The sequence below is a fragment of the Trachypithecus francoisi genome, unplaced genomic scaffold (genome assembly GCF_009764315.1).
Source record: "Trachypithecus francoisi isolate TF-2019V2 unplaced genomic scaffold, Tfra_2.0 Contig01676, whole genome shotgun sequence".
Lineage (NCBI taxonomy): Eukaryota > Metazoa > Chordata > Mammalia > Primates > Cercopithecidae > Trachypithecus > Trachypithecus francoisi.
In genome coordinates this window covers 803,329-823,078 of record NW_022681448.1, presented here as the reverse complement: position 1 = coordinate 823,078, position 19,750 = coordinate 803,329, and positions in this window count along the sequence as shown.

Sequence of the window (19,750 nt, the reverse complement as noted above, 5' to 3'; positions counted from 1 at the left end):
CAAAGTGCTGAGATTACAGGCATGTGCCACCACACCTGGCCTTGGGGTTGGTCTAATTATAATGCAATAGGATTAGTAGGGGTCTAGTAAAAACATTTCTTCCCTTTTTTAAAATTTTTCCTTTATTCTTTTCTTAAGCACTTAGTTTTCTGGGCAAGAAAGAAGACCAAAAAAGCTATAAGACTGCTCAGAATAAACATATCAATGAATGTTTACTAGATTCTAAGATATTTGAAGGCCGAGCCCCTTCATTCTTCATCTTAGTGGCCCACTCGGCAGCTACACCTTGCTTCACACATCCAGTTTGGGTTATTTTAGTGTTGCCTGAAAAGCCAAGGACAAAAATGTGCTCTAAAATACGACTGAACCATGTAGGATGGGGTATCCCTTAAAGTTCATTTCACCCTATTGATACCACCTCATGATTGCCTAGGATTCCTAAGGGACTTTAACTAGAATTCTTTTTTGTTTGTTTGTTTGCAATGTTTGTATGAATTCTCTCCAGTCTTCCATTCTTGTTTCCTGCAGTATTTTTTCTTCTTATTCTTTGCTGTAATTGCTGGGTATTAAAAGCCTGTATGAATGGTTATGAAACAAAATTGTATTGTGTGAATATTCTTATCCTGGGGTTTTCTTCTCTGTGATGCTGTGAGAAATCTCTTTTGTACCTCCTGTCAAGTCTTGAAAGGGATTTTTGCAACTAATTTGGGATAATAAAGGCATTCTTGCTATAATGCAGCTATTCTTTTTAGGAATATATATGTATTTCAGTAGCTTCTATTTAAATTTGCCTAAACTGAATGAAATTTCTTGCACAATATTTTTTAAAGCATATATGTATTTGCATATCTCCCCACCATTCTGCCCACCACCCACTCACTTTCCAAGCATCTCAGCCTGGGCGTCTGTCACACAAAACAGCTCCTCAAGTGTGCTCTGTTATGTTCCCCGTATTACAAACTAAAGAGACTGAGAAATTAGAAGTCCCTTTTAACAAACATTGTTATGGGAAGTACAAAGGTTACGATATAGTTACTTAGTTTGAAGGTTGTCTTCTTTTTGACTCAAAGTGAAACAGGCAATGCGGTATGGCGGACGAATCAATGCTGTAGGCTGACAAAGCTTTGCATGGCCATTGGAAAGAAATATCCATTAAATGCCCCAAACATGCCTGTTGATCTAGATACTGAGGAATTGCTCTACACCATGACTTCCTACCTTTGTGTTCTTTATTAAGGAAGCACACGCACTTCCTGGGAAGTCTCTTTTCCCTTCCTCTCTTCTCCAGAAAACGCTGACCTCAGGCACACGCCCACCCTGGGATCTCCCTATCCCATTTCCTCAGGCCACATCCTTTTTAAACAAAATGGTTCTTCCCTTATATGATGGTTAAATTTTCTGTGTCCACTTGGCTAGGCTATGGCACCCAGTTTGGTCAGAGACTAGTGTAGAAGTTGTTGTGAAGGTATTTCATATATTTAATTCACATCTACAACCATTGACGGTAAGTAAAGGAGATTAGCCTCAATAATCTAGGTAGGTTTCATCCAATCAGTTGGTCTTTATTTTATTTTATAGAGACAGGGTCTTGCTCTGTTGCCTGGAGTGCAGTGGTGTAATCATAGCTTGATGCAGCCTTGAGCTCTGGGGTCAAGGGGTCCTCCGGCCGCAGTCTTCTGAGTAGCTAGGACTATAGGCATGCACCATCACACCTTGCTAATGTTTTAAAATTGTATTTATTTATTTAGTAGAGATGGGGATCTTACTGTGTTGTCCAGGCTGGTCTTGAGCTCCTGGCCTCAAGTGATCCTCCCACTTCCACCTCCCAAAGTGTTGGGATTACAGGTGTAAACACTATGCCCAACCCAGTTGAAGGTCTTGAGGGCAAAAACTGAGGTTTCCTGAAAGAGAATGAATTCTGCTTCAAGACTGGAACATCATCTCCATCCTGAGTTTCAAGTCTTCGGGTTTCCTCCACAGTTTTTGGACTTGCCCGCTCCCACAACTGCAACTGCATAACCACATGAACCGATTCCTTAAACTGAATCTCTATGTATCTATTTACCATCAATCAATCAATCTATCTGCCATTTGTTCTGTTGCTCTTGCAAACTCTGATACATCCTATTTCACACACAGCCACACTGACCATGTAGCAGGAACACACTTTTCATTTGTTTTGGTTATACAGATCATTGAAGAATAATTTTAAAGACTCTTAAGCACCAGGTGTTCACTAGCGAAGCTGACCAGGGAACTCCTGCAGGTGGCTTCTCTGCGCACCCGGCCATGCTTTGTGCACTCCTTCCTCGGCGGTTGTGCTTTGAGGACCCGCACACCCACTGCTCACTTTTTCTTGGCCCTGTTTTGGAGACCAGAAATTAGGTGAGATGATAGTTCAGGGGAGGAGCAAGGGGAATTGTGAGAGCCATTGCTGTTTCCTTGTTGCATCTACTTTTGGTCTGAAGGTTGTTTGTAACTCAATGGTTTTTCACAGTCATGGTTTGAAGATGTTCTCCAGGTGTCCTTCCCTTACAATGAATATATTGTAATAAAATATGGACCTTGTGGAATTTAGAATTCCACAAATACATTCTAGTTTACCAGAGTGGAATTCTTGAGTGGAATAGATCACAACAGGTGACTGTTCCACACTAGTAAGGGCTGTGGTGCAGCTTACCGCCATGAAGAACTCGTTTTTTCGATGGAATCTCACTCTGTCTCCAGGCTGGAGTGCAGTGGCGCAATCTCAGCTAACTGCAAGCTCTGCTTCCCAGTGTGTCCAGAATTGGTGGGTGCTTGGTCTCACTGACTTCAAGAATGAGGCCACAGACCCTCGCAGTGAGTGTTACACTTCTTAAAGATAGTGTGTCTGGAGTTTGTTCCTTCAGACATTCGGATGTCTCTGGAGCTTCTTCCTTCTGGTGGCTTCCCAGTCTCGCTGTCAAGAGTGAAACTGCAGACCTTCTGGTGAGTGTTACAGCTCTTAAAAGCAGCACATTTGGAGTTGTTCATTCTTCCTGGTGGGTTCGTGGTCTCACTCTCTTCAAGAGGGAAACCGCAGACCTTCAGAGTGAGTCTTACAGCTCATAAAGGCAGTGTGGACCCCAAGAATGAGCAGCAACAAGATTTATTGCAAAGAGTGAAACAATAAAGCTCCTATGGTTCCAAAGAAGACCCAAGCGAGCTGCCCTAGCTGGCTCTGGCTGCTGCTTTTATTCCCTTATCTGGCCCCACCCACATCCTGCTGATTGGTCCATTTTACAGAGAGTTGATTGGTCCATTTTTGACAGAGTGCTGACTGGTGCCTTTACAATCCTTGAGCTAGACAGAGTCACAGAGTGCTAGTCCTCCAAGTCTCCACTAGGTTAGCTACATACAGAGTACCAATTGGTGTATTCACAAACCCTGAGCTAGACACAGAGTGCTGATTGGTGTATTCACAATCCTTGAGCTAGACACAGAGTCAGAGTGCTAGTCCTCCAAGTCTCCACTAGGTTAGCTAGATACAGAGTACCATTTGGTGTATTCACAAACCCTGAGCTAGACACAGAGTGCTGATTGGTGTATTTACAAACCCTGAGCTAGACACAGAGTGCTGATTGGTGCACATACAATCCTCCGGCTGGATATAAAAGTTCTCCAAGTCCCCATTCACTTCAGGAGCCCAGCTGGCTTCACCCAGTGGATCCTGCACCTGGGCTGCAGGCAGAGCTGTCCGCCAGTCCTGAGCGGCGCCGGCACTCCTCAGCCCTTGGGCTGTTGGTGGGACCAGGCGCCATGGAGCAGGGGGCGGCGCCCGTCAGAGAGGCTCAGGCCGCGCGGAAGCCCACCGCAGGGGTGGAGCTCAGACAAGGCGGGCTGCAGGTCTGGAGGCCTGTCCGGCCGGGAGGCAGCTAAGGCCCAGGAGAATTTGAGTGCGGCGCCGCCGGCGCCGGCACTGCTGGGGGACCCGGTGCAACCTCCGCAGCTGCTGGCCCGGGTGCTAAGCCCCTCACTGCCCTGGGCGGGCGGTGCCAGCCGGCTGCTCCGTGTGGGGGGCAGCCGAGCCCGCACGCGCGTCCGCGGGAACTCACACCTGCTCGCGAGCGCAGCCGGGGTTCCCGCCGGCGCCTCTCCCTCCACACTTCCCGGCAAGCAGAGGGAGGAGGCTCTGGCCTCAGCCAGCCAAGAAAGGGGCTTCCAGGGTGCCGTGGAGGGCTGAAGGCTCCTCAAGCGCCGCCAGAGTGGATGCCGAGGCGGGAGGCGGAGGAGGCGCTGAGAGTGAGGGCTGCTAGCACATTGTCACCTCTCACCAGGTTCAAGCCATTCTCCTGCCTCAGCCTCTGGAGTAGCCGGGACTACAGGCGCGCACCACCACGCCCAGCTAATGTTTGTATTTTTAGTAGAGACAGGGTTTCACCATGTTGGCCAGGATGGTCTCAATCTCTTGACCTCGTGATCTGCCCGCCACAGCCTCCCAAAGAGCTGGGATTACAGGTGTGAGCCACTAGGCCAGGGCGAGGGACTTCTTTGCACAACCAGAGGGAAAGGACTAGAGGGGAACAAAACAACTGGAAGTGTAAGTGTCACCTTGGGTTAAGAGGTGATGAAAGTGAGGGCCCCGCGGAGCTTTGTGGATGGGAAGGGGTTTCCTGGAGGAAGCCTGTTCCTAGGCTCAGGCCTTCCGTCCTGGGACAGGTGAAGGCCGAACCTGCATGGGTTTCCTCCTCCAGGTGAGTCAACCCCCTTTCCACGTGGGAACACTGAGGGTCGTCAGCCTTTCCACTGAACATCGAAGGGAGTTTGCCGTAAAATAGCCATAACTTTGAAAAAAGTTAATGAAAAATAGGATTTTATTTTAAGAAACTTCTCTTCGGCTTCTCTGGTGTAGGCTAGTCTACAAGGTGAGAGAGACTTTTAGTGCAGGCCAAGAATTTCGGCTTTTACTGCTTACACTTTACGGTCACATCACCTCCTAGTTATCTTTTTGGCCTTCTGTGCATACTTTTGAGCTTTCAACTCCCTTAATCATTTTTTTTTCTCTAAACCTTCTCTCATTTGCTTACATTTCCCTAGTAATTGTGTGGTTGATGGAGCCTTTGTGAGTTCCTGTCCAGAGAATGGGAGGAGAAAAGACTAAGACAAATTCAGGTCTTACTTCACTTCTTCCTGAAACCCTTCCAGTTTTTCTGAAGCTGGATGAGCGTTGACTTGGCTGATACCATTTAATAAGTGAAATATCTTCCTAAGCTTGGTAGGAGTTGTGCCGTTAGATAGGCTTGTCTCTGAAGCCCAGCTCCACCCTTTACTAGCTACGTGGCCTCAAACTAATCAATCACTCAACGTCTCAGTTTTCTTATCATAAAACATGACAAATAATGTCTATTATGCAGATTGAATAAGACAACAAATATAAAAGAGTGGGTGTTTTATATTTATAATTATTGCACACCATTATTATTAATGATCAAGGACTATTTGTCACTCAAGAAAAAAATAATCCACATTGTATCTGCTTTAAAGAATTTTTGCCTATTTCTTTTCCTTTTTCTTCTGCTTTCATAAGAATAAAAGGTAATAGAAAGTTAAAATTGTTTTAGTCCCATTATATGAATTAGTCTGAGGAGAAGAAAGCTTTTGGAACTTCCAAAAAAATTAAATTTAAGGATCTTTATCAGCTATGTCACCATGGAGACAAAAATGCGTGGTCACCGTGGTGACCTTCATCAACTCTCTCCACTGAGATTATTACCATATAAAATTAGATATGGCTGCTGTTATGAAAAGACAGAGTATAAATAAGTTGAACTAGCTGGATAATAATGCTGGCTGAACTTGGTATCCTGGTGCAGTTCTAAAAGTGTTATTGAATGGTAAGCTGACACCGTGTTAGATTCTTCACATAACCAACTCTGGCTCTGCCCTTTAACTGCTGGGCTGGTGGAACATACTTGGATGGGGCTGTTCCTTGTTTCCTCTTTAGTCTCCTGCCTCATTCAAGGCAACTTTCCTGTGTCTTTGCTTTTTTGGGGCTGCCTTTGGTGTTACCTATTGCTTTTCCGAAGGTTACTCCATGAATTCTGATATGTCTGTAAAAAAAACCCCAAATGACTTTATAACAATTGCCATCAATAGGTAATGCAGTAATAGTGGTAGTTTTGTTTTAGATAATTGTTTTTGAAAAAGAGATAATCAGGTCGGGTGCAGTGGGTCATGCCTGTAATCCTAGCACTTTGGAAGGCCAAGGCAGGCCTTGATCACTTGAGGTCAAAAGTTCGAGACCAGCCTGGCCAACGTTGTGAAACCCCATCTCTACTAAAAATACAAAAAATTGGCCAAGCGTGGTGGTGTGTGCCTGTAATCTCAGCTACTCGGTAGGCTGAGGCAGGAGAATTGCTTGAACCTGGGAGGCAGAGGTTGCAGTGAGCCGAGATCGCACCACTGCACTCCAGCCTGGGTGACAGAGTGAGACTCCATCTCAAAAAAAAAAAAGAAAAGAAAAAGAGATAATCAACTCAATTCTAAGGTGCATCTTGTAACACGCCACAAATTATGTACATGCACACCTTGTTTCATTGTGCCTGACAGATACTGAGTTTTTTTTGTTTTTTAACAAATGGAAGGTTTGTGGCAGTTCTGTGTTGGTCAAGTCTGTCAGGGCCATTTTTCTTTTCTTTTCTTTTCTTTTCTTTTTTACGCCATTCTCCTGCCTCAGCCTGTAGCTGGGACTACAGGTGCCCGCCACCATGTCTGGCTACCTTTTTTTTGTATTTTTGGTAGAGACGGGGTTTCACTGTGTTAGCCAGGGATGGTCTTGATCTCCAAGATCTGCCCGCCTCAGCCTCCCAAAGTGCTGGGATTACAGGCATGAGCCACTGCTCCCGGCCTATGGAGGCCATTTTTCTTTTTCTTTCTTTCTTTTTTTTTTTTTTGAGATGGAGTCTCGCTCTGTCACCCAGGCTGGAGTGCAGTGGCGCAATCTCAGCTCACTACAAGCTACGCCTCCCGGGTTCACGCCATTCTCCTGTCTCAGCCTCCCGGGTATATCGGGGCCATTTTTCTAATAGCATAGGCTCATTTTGTGTCTCTGTGTCACATTTTGGTAATTCTTACAATATTGGAAACTTTTTCATTATTGTATCTGTTGCGGTGATCTGTGATCAGTGATCTTTGATGTTACTATTGTAATTGTTTTGAGGTGCCACAAACTGCATGCCATATTCAATGGTGAATTTAACTGACCAACATGTGTGTTCCGACTGCTCCACTGGCAGGCCGTTACCCAATCTCTCTCTCTCCTCAGGCCTCCGTATTACCTGAGACACAATAATATTGAAATGAGGCCAATTAATTGCCCTTCTCACTTTAAATAAATGAAAAGCTAGGAATGATTAAGCTTAGTGAGGAAGGCATGTTGAAAGCCAAGACAGGTCCAAAGCTTGGTCTCCTGTGCCAAACAGACAGCCAAGTTGCAGATGCAAATGAAGAGTTCTTGAAGAAAAAAGTGCTACTCCAGTGAACATGTGAATGATAAGAAAGTGAAAGAGGCGTATTGCTGACATGTAGAATGTTTCAGTGGCCTGGACAGAAGATCGAACCAGCCAATAACATAGCCTTAAGGCAAAACCCAATCCAGAGCAAGGCTCTAACTCTCTTCAATTCTTTGAAGGCTGAGAGCAGTGAGGAAGCTGCAGAAGAAAAGTCTGAAGCTAGCAGAGGTGAATTTATAAGGTTTAAGGAAAGAAGCTGTCTCCGTAAACTAAATGCAAAGTGGAGTAGAGAGTGCTGATGTAGAAGCTACAGTAAGTTCTCTAGAAGATCTAGCTAAAATCATAGATGAAGGTGGCTTCACTAAACAATGGATGTTCAATGTAGATGAAACAGCCTTCTCTTGGAGGAAGATGCCATCTAGGATTTTCATAGCTAGAGAGGAGAAGTCAATTCCCGCTTCAAAGCTTCAAAGGACAGGCTATTTTGTTAAGTGCTAATGAAACTGGTGACATGAAGTTGAAGTCAATGTTCATTGACCTTGAAAATCCTAGGGCCCTGAAAAATTATGCTAAATCAACTTTGTGTTCTAGAAATGGAACAACAAAGCCTGGATGACAGCACATCTGTTTACAGCATGGTTTACTGAAGGTTTTAAGCCTGGTGTTGAGACCTATGTCTCAGAAAAACAGAATATTCCTTTTAAAATATTATGGTTCATTGACAATGCACCTGGTCTGCGAAGGAGTCTGATGATGTACAAGGAGATTAATGTTGTGTTTATGCCTGCTGACACAATATTCATCCTGAAACCTATGAATTAAGGAGTAATTTTGACTTTCACATCTTATTATTTAAGAAATACATTTCATAAGGCTATGGCTGCCGCAGATAGTGATTCTTCTGATGGATCTGAGAAAAGTACATCAAAAACTTTCTAGAAAGGATTTACCATTCTAGATGTCATTAAGAACTCTTGTGATTCATGACAGGAGGTCAAAATCCTAACATTAACAGGCCTTTGCGAGCAGTTGATTCCAACTCTTGTGGATGACTTTGAAGGGTTCAAGACTTTAGTGGAAAGAATAACTGCAGAGGTGATGAAAGCAAGAGAAGTAGAATTAGATGTGGAACCTGAAGATGTGACTGGACTGCTGCAATCTCATGATCAAACTTGACTGAATGAGGAGATGCTTCTTATGGATGAGCAAAGAAAGTGGTTTCTTGAGATGGAATCTACTCCTGGTGAAGAGGCTTTGAATGAACATTGTTGAAATGACAACAACATATTTAGAATATTCTATGAACTTAGGTGATAAAGCAGTGACAAGGTTTGAGAGGATTGACTCCAATTTTGAAAGAAGTTTGACTGTGGGTAAAATGCTGTCAAACAGCATCACATGCTACAGAGAAATCTTTGATGAAAGGAAGAGTCAAATGAAGCATCAAATGTCACTGTCTTATTTTAACAAGTCGCCACAGTCACCCAAACCTTTAGCCATTACCACACTGATCAGCCAGCAGCTATCAACATTGAGTCAAGGCCCTCTACCAGTAAAAAGATTATGACTCACTGAAGGCTCAGAGAACTGTTAGCATTTTTTAGTAATAAAGTATTTTTAAATTAAGGTATGTACATTGATTTTTTAAAGACATAATGCTGTTGCATACATACTTAGTTTACTATAGTATAGTGTAAATGTAACTTTTATATGCACTAGGAAACCAAAAACTGCATGTGACTGACTTCATTGAGTTATTCACTGTATTGCAGTGGTCTGGAACTGAACTTGCAATATCTCTGAGGTACGCCTGTATGTGAAATGAATCTCTCTGTGTTTAGAAATCAGTTATGTCCAAATGTATGATAGGCTATTAGTTTATGTGGGAGGTACAAACAATATTCACTGTGTGGATTAAGGAGGAAGTGCCATGTTCGCCAACAATTAGGTTCCCTAGTGCAGGATGGTCCCCTGTGCCTGGTGATGACCTCTGTCAGACTCAGTGAGAGTTGGTGGTGTTGATGGAGGTGGGGTCAGGGTGGGGAGTGAGTGACAACCAGAGTTCAACAAGAGAGGGAGGCCATAGAGAGCAAGGGCCATGCAAGCATGCAGACGCTGTTGGACAGCTCTGAGGAAGATAGCTTGCCTAAAAATTGTCCCTGGATTCAGGATACTCCAATTTTGAGTTAGGGATCTCAGAACATTCTTTTTTAAAAAAATAATTTATCCATCCTACACAACTGAAACTTTGTACCCTTTTACCAACATCTCCCAAGAACACTCTTAAGTGAAAACATTTTGTAGTCAGTTTAAAATTTCAAAGCAGAGTAGGCATCTCTTCAAGCACATCTTTTCATACATTGCCTGGAAATGCTCAAAAAATGCTGTATTTTAATGGAAAAATGAACTCAGGATTATTGGTCTTGTGAGCAAAATGACTTCTAAAACCCAGACTTCCCAAAGGAATGAACTTAAGCTTTTTGTGGCCCACCCCAAAGGTCATGGCAGACTTCCTCACAAGGCACACTGACCAGATTACTGGGATTCTTCTGGTGGAAGTGACATTGAGTTTGTGAATTGAATGCCTCCTGCAAACTCAGATATTTGCGATCTTAAGCCAAACTTAGTCCTTTGGGTTTGGGAATTGATTTCCCTGGGCAAAATGTTAAACTCTAGTCCTAAGAAAAAAGTCTTTGAAAAACTCTTTGGACATTGAATTAGCTCTACAAAGTAACACTTTGGTGCTTTAAAGTATAAACTAATCAAAAACACATGATTTCAGCTTCCCATAAATCACAGAGGGTTTTGCCTAAGAGAAAAATGCATGGCAAAACACATCATGAATAAACAGTTTAAGGCAATAATCAGGTTGCACAAGTAGGTCAAGGATTGGGGAAGGTGACATACAAATTTGCATTCAGGTGAAGCATGGAGGGGCATGTTAGTGTTAGCCTACATCTGGTGAGAGACAGGATACCAGCAGTGCCGTTGTTCTCAGGTGAGAGAGTGACTTGGTCTCTTGGTTCACTTGAAGCCTGACCTATCTAATATAAACTTTTATTTGGAATAATTTAGAGAAAATAAGACCAAGTTATTACAAATCTCAAATACAGAATTTATTGAGGAAATGAACTTTTACTAGTCTTCAAATAACGTGACTTCCCGGTTAACACTGCTCACTCATCATCACCTGTACTAATGGATTGATAAGGGAGATTTACAGTCAGCACATGTGAGCAGAACTTTCGAACTGTGTAAAGGTCTTGAGTGGGAAACACTGCCAGGATTTTAAAATATCCTGCATTTGCTATTCTTGGCATTGTAATTTGCCTTGTTTGTGAAGCAATTCTTCTCGAAGGAAGGTCTTTGATGAAATGATCACAGCACTTGGCAATAGTTGAGTCAGGATAAATGTGGCTTTATGTGCAAAAACACTCATTTGACTTGCATTTAGATTGTGAGGTTTGTTGGGAATTTCCTGGACTCTTCGTGACTCCTAGGCAAGGGTTCTGTTGAGAAGCTAGGGGGTAAGGGAGTGAGGGGTAAAGTATTGAGTATCTTATGTGTGCCAGGCACTGTGCTTTTAAAGATGTTATTTTGTAGAACACTTAAAGAAGTTCTTTAAGAAGGCTTATTATCTTGATTTTACAGGCAAGGAAACTGAAGCTGAAGAGATAAAGATCATTTAACCAAGATCCACAGTGACTATCATTTCTCCACCTGATGTCGAAGTAACATTGTCCAGGATTGGAAAATGCTTGGGTTGGATCAATTTACAGTTTATCAGATTTGCAAAATCTCCTAAAGATGGCCTTGCTCTCTCCTCCAAGGCTGAGGACTGGAATGGGAACTGAAGATGAATAAATTAAAAGCCTAAAAAGACCAATCCTCTTTTTAATTAAAAAAAAAAAAAAGTCCTTTATTGCATGAGCACTGGCATTGGTCAAAGCACGAAGAGCATCAGGATGCCTGGCTTTGAATCCCGAGGTACCACGTGGCAGCACAAAACCTATCGGTGCTTGTTTGTGATGGAGCTGAGTCCAGATGATTGGAGATGAGTTTACATGAGGTCCCTTGCAGTGACAACAAAATAAGTAGCACAAGAACAAATAGTAACAAGATAAGTAACAATAGAGTAAGTAAAATAATACAAGTAAATAAAATAAGAATTTAAGTAAAGGACCCAACTTTGTGCAAATTTTGACACTTAGTGATAAGTACTTACGAGGATAATCTATTACTTTGTAGTCAGTTTCTGTTAGTGCACAGATGATATCCTAAGTTCACAGAACTTTTCAAGCATCCTAATTGTCAGAGGAAGCTAGTCCAGTTGTCCTTCTGGTGCCCGAGTGGTGACCATGCTGTGTTGTTAGAGTCTGGCAGGAATAATATTCCACGTGTGATCTGTGTTCAGTGATGGAAATTTCTCCAAGTGTTGCCTCTAAGAGTCGAGGTGAATTCACCCACTTGGTATGTGGCTGTTTAGGCAACAAGTAATGTCTTTCCTCACTACGATGAAAGCTAGAACATTCGCTGGTTAATATTATAGCCCCTTCTTAACCAAAAGGGGATTTGATAGATGGGGTTTAAAAACTCAGGAAAAAAAATCTAGTCAAAATGTTTATCTCCATCTGTGTTAAGAATCACTTGGGACTAGTCTGGCAACAGGAGAAAAGATGAGGTTAGAGGGGTACCAACAGCTGCTTTCATGTTCCGTGATGATACATGCTACACCCTGTGCTGAAAAGGATGCTTCAGGATGATCATCTTTTATTAACCTCAAAAAGTTTGAGTTTTAATATGTTTGTAGATGGGTAAGTTGGGTTCTGAAGGTTAACCTTGTCTATTTTTTTTTTTTTCCAGAGTAGACAGTGTTGTTGAATTGTATGAGAAAAGAAAATAATTTGGAAGGAGCTCTTTTCACTACTCAGATTACTTTTCAAAGCCTAACTCAAACCTGGGCCTTTATGCTGATTCCAATAAGCAACAGCAGGAGGCAGCCAAAAGAGTGGTTACTGGAAAGTGATCACATCTTTTATTTGGCAGCCTCGCTCACACGGTCTATTAGACTGTGACTAACTTTTTTGACCTCATAGTTTAGAGGACCTTTACGCCCTGAAGGGGAGAAATGTGGTGGAGAGGACTTGACCTTGCTTTGCCTATTGAATTTTCCAAGAAGGAGTCCTGCCATCATGTCCTAAATGTCAGAGCTCTTGTCGCTGTACTTATTCTTCCAGTGAAGAAGACTCTGAGTCTCTCTCTCCAAGCAAGTCACCTTCAGAGCTGTTTTAACTCTGTCCAATCACAAAGAGCGTAATGAATCCTTTTCCGCCACTTCTCAGCTGAACCCATCTTGCCTTTCCATCTCCTTTGCTGATTTGGACCCACTGGTTGGCACTTGGGAGAGCCTGCCTTGAGATAGTGTAAGAGACTTCATTAAGGAGATGTGAATAGAACATTTGCCGTGTGCTGGGCACAGGACTTGGCAGGTTGGGCCCTGGGGTTGGAGAGCTAAGCAAAGCAGAGGCATAACTGTTAGGAAAGGTGGGCGCTGAATGCAGGAATAGGGGGACAGAGGCAGGGTGTGGAAAGAGACAGTCACGGGGGAGCCTGGGCCAGCTTTCTGAGGGTGAGACAGTTGATTGTCTGTGACCAAAGCAGCCTTCAGGCGAGAGCAGGCCAGAGAGTGGTGGTTTGGGCACTCTGGGGCTGGAGAGAGCCGAATGTGGCTGTGTAAGTGGGAGGGGTCAGACATCTGGGGCAGAGAGAGGACAAGGGAGAGAGCCCAGAACAAGGCGTACAAGCTGGGGCACCGGGCTTGCCTTGGGTCTGTTCACTTACTGGTTCTCTCTCTTGTTAGAGGGTCAGCTCCTGGGAGCAGCAGTGTCCAGTACACGCTTGTGAACAAATGAGCTTTATTCAGGTGGTTTAATCAGTTGTTGATAAATAGCCGCCAAAGACAATTCCAGTCAAGTCACAGAAGATTCCATCTGTATTCTGTGTAATGGTGATTGTCCCTGCAGTGGCAGCCCCTTTGCATCAGACTATCCCGAGTTTGAGAACGATGCCTGAGTGTGTAGATTTGAAGTCTCAGGGTTTGAAAAGAAAACCTCAAAAGTCATTCTGGCCCCCTCTCCACTTGATTACGGTATTATAATTCAGTATGTTGAGGGTGACATTGAAAGGAAATTGTGAATGAAGGCAAACTTAGGGAAAACTTGATCAGACAGAAAGTCTTAGGGACAATTCCTGGCTTTCTCCTTTTCCCTCCAATCTCTTTCATATCCCACGGTTTACCCCCGAAATCCAAAATCTTATAAATTTTTAGGAGAGAAAGCCACACATCAGAGAGAACTTTATGGAATAGGTTATTCTGTCTGTCTATCTATCTATTATCTATCAATCATATCTATCTATCATATTTATCCTATCATATCTACTATCTATCATATCTATCCTATCAATCTATCATCTATCTATATCTATCATCTATCATATCTATATATCTCTATCTATCTCTATCTATCAGGAATCAAAGAACAATTTGGGAGATTTTAGGTACACCTAATATGAATCTAGAAAAATCCTCTTTTGAAAAGAAAATCACTAAGAAGCAAAGCAGTTCAAGAGTCTTTCAAGTTACTCTGTAAAAGTGCTTACAAACTTTAAAAAAAATTTAATCTTTTTTTCCTCCACAATCATCCTCGTATTGCTTAGATTCACATTCTGGATGGCATACTAGGTTTTTAATGAATATAAGATATATTAATCAAAACAAGAATACTTTTTTCAATTAAATTTGGTTATAAAATCTTTAAAGCATGTGGAAGCATAGAAGGCAGAAATATAATATTTTGACATATATCTTTTAAAGAAAATAAAAATAGAGGGACAGTTGAAGTCTCGCCACAGTCCTTCTCTATCTGACACCGAGACATTTAATTTCTCATCCTTCCCACCAAGAGGCAATCCATATCTTGAAGTAGGTATGTAGTATTTACATCAGCGTTTTAATACCTTCACTACAAAACTAATACCACATTCTTCTTCATCTCTACTATAGAGTTATGTATAACATTAAAATAACATATGGGATTGGTTTGGGTATTTAATAATTACAAAAACAGTATGCTACTGTACAGTTTCTATATTTTCACACTATTTCTCTCTCTCATGTTTTGGAGACCCAGCCATGTAAATACACATAGATGTCGTTAATTCATTTTAAATGTTCTTTATTATGCCACTGTATAAATATGCCAGAATATATTTATTCCCAATTGATTTTCAAATATATGAAGGTATATTTGTTTCCAACATTTTCCCTATTAAAGTGTTACAAAGAATATTCTTACCCATATCTCCTTGTGCACCTGTATTTGGAACTTCTTTAGGGTGTGTACCTAGAGGTGGAGTTATTGGGTCTTGGGCAATGGTGTCTTTAGCTTTATGAGATCTTGCCAAATGGCTCCCTGATGTGATGGTACCAATCAATTCTCCTATGAACCTATAAACAGGGTGTGGAGTTCTTACCACTCCATGTTCTGGCCCTCATTTGGCATTTCTAGACTTGAGAAATTGCATTTCAACTTATTTTTTATTTTCCTGATTACCAGTTGGTTGGATCCTCTTTTTATATGTTTTTTGGGAATTTTAGATTTTCTCTTCTGTGCATTGCCTGCTGATGTCCTTTTCCTGTTTTCATTTTCTCTCGATTTTTTCTTATTTGCTCATGGGAGATATTTTTATATTCTGGATACTCGATTTTTCTTTGCAATTTGTATTGTTATGTATTTTCTCACAGTGTAATTTTCATTTATTTATTTATTTATTTATTTTGAGACGGTGTTTCGCTCTGTGGCCCAGACTGGAGTGCAGTGGCTGGATCTCTCCTCACTGCAAGCGCCGCCTCCCGGGTTTACGCCATTCTCCTGCCTCAGCCTCCCGAGTAGCTGGGACTACAGGCACCCTCCACCTCGCCCGGCTAGTTTTTTGTATTTTTTAGTAGAGACAGGGTTTCCCGTGTTAGCCAGGATGGTCTCGATCTCCTGACCTCGTGATCCGCCTGTCTCGGCCTCCCAAAGTGCTGGGATTACAGGCTTGAGCCACCGCGCCCGGCCAACAGTGTAATTTTCTAATAGAGGACAGACAAAGCAGAGTATGCGGAAAGAAGACTTTTCAGCTCATTAGGAGATCTGAGTTTCTGTTCCAGTTTTGCTAGCAACTTGCTATTTGATCTTGGACAAGTTGTTTCATTTGCCTGGAATGTAGCTTCCATAGCTTTAAAGTCATAGAATTTCATCCCAGAGTCTCAGTCTCTTCTGTCAGATATACAATACTATCAGTGTTAGATAAGATTAATTGAAGAGAGGGTTATGCCCAAATTAGGGAAAATCCTGAATGCTAGAGTATTTAAAACTGGACTGATAATATCTAATTTTTTTTTTTTTTTTGAGACGGAATCTCGCTCTGTTGCCCAGGCTGGAGTGCAGTGGCCGGATCTCAGCTCACTGCAAGCTCCGCCTCCCGGGTTCACGCCATTCTCCTGCCTCAGCCTCCAATGTAGCTGGGACTACAGGCGCCCGCCACATCGCCCGGCTAGTTTTTTGTATTTTTTAGTAGAGACGGGGTTTCACCGTGTTAGCCAGGATGGTCTTGATCTCCTGACCTCGTGATCTGCCGGTCTTGGCCTCCCAAAGTGCTGGGATTACAGGCTCGAGCCACCGCGCCCGGCCAATATCTAATTTTTATAAATTGTAGGATTTAAAAAAACACTGTTTTCATAGTCAAATGTGTTGTTACATTTCAAGACCCCTGAGGGCAGGCACCACATATGTTTGCCTGATGGGGGATATCCTGTGCCTTAAATCATGGCTGCATGATCTTTTTAAAAAGAAAATAAAAATAGAGGGACTGTTGAGTGCTTCCCACAACCCTGGCCCAATCCATCTCAAGATGAATAGTTTGTTGAATGACAAAAAATCAATGATCAGCTTATTAGGTATATAATCAATAACTTGGTACCTATCTGGTGTAGTACTTAAGAATGTTTTACCTTCTCCCTCTGAGATGCGTTAACATTCTCCTGCAATCTTACTCTATTAGTAGAAGAATAACTTTGTTTTTTTTATTTTAAAATGATTATAACTTTGTACCAGTGGAGTCTGACTTAATGAATTTTTGTGATTCAAACAGAGTTATTTTAACTTGTTGGTCCTTCTATAGTTTCTTTTTCTCTCTCTTTTTTTTTTTTGAGACAGAGTCTTGCTCTGTTGCTAGGCTGGATTGCAGTGGCACAATCTCGGCTCACTGAAACCTCCACTTCCTGGGTTCAAGTGATTATTCTGCTTCAGCCTCCTGAGTAGCTGGGACTACAGGCTCGTGTCACCACACCCAGCTAATTTTTGTAATTTTAGTAGAGATGGGATTTTGTCTTGTTGGCCAGGATGGTCTTGATCTCCTGACTTCGTGATCTGCCTGCCTTGGCCTCCCAAAGTTGTAGGATTATAGGTGTTGCCAGCGTGCCCAGCTGGTACTTCTATATGTTCCTAAAGAGAATAAACATAATCATAATAATTAACAAAACCACTTATTACTTTCTTCCCATTGGCCCAAAAAAGCAACTAGAGACACACTCTAAATTTTAAATGAGAATATCCAATCTGTCTCATGGCTTATTGGTTTTAGGAAAATGAATTTGAGTTGGTTTCATCTCTTCACGGTGACTCTGGTTTCTGATTTGAAGTAGCAGTTGATCATCAGCTTTTGTGCAGCTGCATTTGCAAAACTATTTAGAACCCCTAAGACTAGAGTTGGTTAAACGGTGCTCTGTTTTCCATTCCTCTACAGTGGAACCTAGACTCTTCCCTTGGTGGGCCCTATATTAGTCTGTTTTCACGCTGCTGATAAAGACGTACCTGAGACTGGGAAGAAAAAGAGATTTAATTGGACTTATAGTTCTACATGGCTGGGGAGGCCTGAGAATCATGGCATGGGGTGAAAAGCACTTCTTAGTGCTTGCTGCCAAGCTGCAAGACATAAGTGAGGAAGAAGCAAAAGCGGAAACCCCTGATAAACCCATCAGATCTCATGAGACTTACTCACTATCACTAGAGAAGGACCGGAAAGACTGGCCCTTACGATTCAATTACCTCCTCCCAGGTGCCTCCCAAAACACCTGGGAATTTTGGGAGCTATAATTCAAGTTGAGACTTGGGTGGGGACACGGACAAACCATATCAGTCCCTCTGCTAATAAGTTCTATTGTTTCCTTACAAAATATTTGAGTCAAGTGGCTGACAGAGAGCTTCCCATCTTGTTGTTAAATGACCTGTTGTTCACGTGCCTGTGTTTTGCTCACCTTGCTTAGATCTGCCTTGTCCATGAGAAGTCCTGCCTGGGACGCAGAGCAGTCTCCCTCCCAGGCCCCTCCCGCAATTCCCCTTACAGGGTGGCGCTCATTACTTACTAGATGGACTTCTCCGCTGCTGTGTGGGAGAACTCATGTTTCCCCAGAGTGGAGGGAGGGAGAGATACTTTCCCCCCACTACTTCTACATTCTTTTTCCATTGTGCTTTTTTTTTTTTTTTTTTCATGGGAGAAGACTGTTCCAGTGATGTCAAGGAGATATGCTGCTGGCGTTAGCACCTGGAACTGCCATTACTGGGTTAATTGGAGTCACGGTCAAGTTCTGGTTAAGAATGCCAAGAGATTGGCCGGGCGCGGTGGCTCACGCCTGTAATCCCAGCACTTTGGGAGGCCGAGACGGGTGGATCACGAGGTCAGGAGATGGAGACCATCCTGGCTAACACGGTGAAACCCCGTCTCTACTAAAAATACAAAGAACTAGCCGGGCGAGGTGGCAGGCGCCTGTAGTCCCAGCTACTCGGGAGGCTGAGGCAGGAGAATGGCGTGAACCCGGGAGGTGGAGCTTGCAGTGAGCTGAGATCCGGCCACTGCACTCCAGTCCGGGCGACAGAGCGAGACTCCGCCTCAAAAACAAAAAACAAAAAACAAGTCGTGTTCAGCTGGGCGTGGTGGCTCACGCCTGTAATCCCAGCACTTTGGGAGGCCAAGGTGGGTGGATCACGAGGTCAGGAGATCCAGACCATCCTGGCTAACACGGTGAAACCCCGTCTCTACTAAAAATACAAAAAGTTAGCCCGGCGAGGTGGCGGGCGCCTGTAGTCCCAGTTACTCCGGAGGCTGAGGCAGGAGAATGGTGTGAACCCAGGGGCGGAGCTTGCAGTGAGCCGAGATTGCACCACTGCCCTCCAGCCTGGGAGACAGAGCGAGACTCCGTCTCAAGAAAAAAAAAGAAGTCGTGTTCTAGCACAGCCACGTTCTTATAATTTTAACTGTATTTCAGAAAGCCATCTGTACAGAAAATATTCTCCTATAAACATATAATTGCTAAGGTAATCTTTGACATAGGTTAGAAATCCCGAGAACTTTACCCTGAAAGGACTAAGTTTCTAACATTTATAGAAAGGTAAACTGAATGGGGACAATGACCATGAGGTTCTATGCAGATCATTGGCCTGGAGGATTTTTATAACTTTTCTCCTGTTTTATATTTATGCTATTAATATAATACACTGGTTGAAATCAGGGAACTTGGAGGGATAAACAGCTCTGTTTTCTGTGAACTGTAGGTAGCTAGGTAGCTGCTTCTGCTGGAGAGAGGAGCAAGGAATAGAACGAGACACCTGCAAGTGTGTCTTACACAAAGCTGGCCACGTGTCCAGAGCCATGACAAGCCAGGGGACTGTGACAGTAAAAGACAATGGTTCCAGCCAAGTTGGTCCCATTCAAGGCTAGGCAGAGGATGAGGGCTGCATGAACGGTGACTCACAAACTTCCCATGGCTTCCATTTCCCTCCCCACCTTGGCCCTGTGTGAGACCCCGTGACTTCACGTCCACACTGAGAACTCCAAGTGCCCCAGGCTCCCTATCCACCTCTATTTTGTCTCCACTCCACTCCATGCCATGCAGCCTGCAGCAACTCCTTCATTCCCCTCCACACAGCATCAGTAGCAGAATTCACAATCTCTGCGCTGAGTCAGCTCCTTCTCATGACACCATCTGTCACTTTGTGACTCCAGGCTCGTACGTCTCCTTCCTCTGCTGTGCCTCTCCCTGTTGCTGAGTTGCTAAATCCTGGAAACTGATTCATTGATGCTGCCTTCGTTGGTGCTGCAGCGGCTTCACTGATGTTGCCACCCAGCTCCTCCTTCCCTCCATCTCTCTCCACGCCTCTCTCAGCTCCTTTAGTGAT